This window comes from Rhincodon typus, chromosome 45 (genome assembly GCF_021869965.1).
Source record: "Rhincodon typus isolate 14 chromosome 45, sRhiTyp1.1, whole genome shotgun sequence".
In the NCBI taxonomy this organism is placed as follows: Eukaryota; Metazoa; Chordata; class Chondrichthyes; order Orectolobiformes; family Rhincodontidae; genus Rhincodon; species Rhincodon typus.
The window spans coordinates 6,936,016-6,936,673 of NC_063376.1; the positions used below are offsets into that span (position 1 = coordinate 6,936,016).

The window sequence follows — 658 nt, forward strand, 5'->3', positions numbered from 1 at the left end:
ATATGATGTTGAAAGCTTCCCCACCCATGGGCGTGGACTGCCCAACCTACCCCAGTTGTTGGCTACAAGAGTTTTAACCAGTTTCCGCTCGGCTCTCGCTCGCCAAACACAAACATCTCCCGATACCACCATCAGCCCCCGCTCCCCTCCTGCCCGCCCCCACCTCCTTGCCTCCTCTCCCCGTCCTGCCACCCCCTCTCACCCGTGCAGTGACTCCCTACCCCAGTTACTTCCCTCGTTGGGGGAAGACCCCGAAATACGGACTCCACGATGAGTATGTGGGGGGCGAGAGGGGGGCCAAACCTCGCTCACTCTGAGAGAAGGCCTCAATTGAGGGCGTCCAGGAGGGGGGTGGGGGCAATGGTGTGTGTGTGTGTGTTGGGGGGAGTGGGGGTGCATGAATAAGGGCAGGAGCTTGAGGGCCCTGGGGTGGAAGCAGTGCTCAGTCCAAGAGGTTCTGCAGGCCCAAAGGGCCCCGCTCTCTGCAATCCCGAGACGGGAATGTCGGTAAGTTGGGGGGAGCGGGTGGAAACGGGAAAACGGAGAGGGTGAGAAATGGGGGTGGGGCCATTTGGAAGATACAAGGGGCGAAGGGGCAAAGGGTTGGGGGGGGTGTGGGGAGTGGAGGGAAGGGATGAAGGAGCGAGGGGGTGGGGGC

At 61.9% G+C, this 658-nt stretch overlaps 1 protein-coding gene across 1 annotated transcript in view; it reads left to right on the forward strand.

Moving 5' to 3' along the window:
- LOC109925754 (ephrin type-B receptor 4-like) overlaps nucleotides 1-658 on the forward strand; it is a 190,249-nt gene that overhangs the window by 180,716 nt on the left and 8,875 nt on the right. The window lies entirely within an intron of this gene.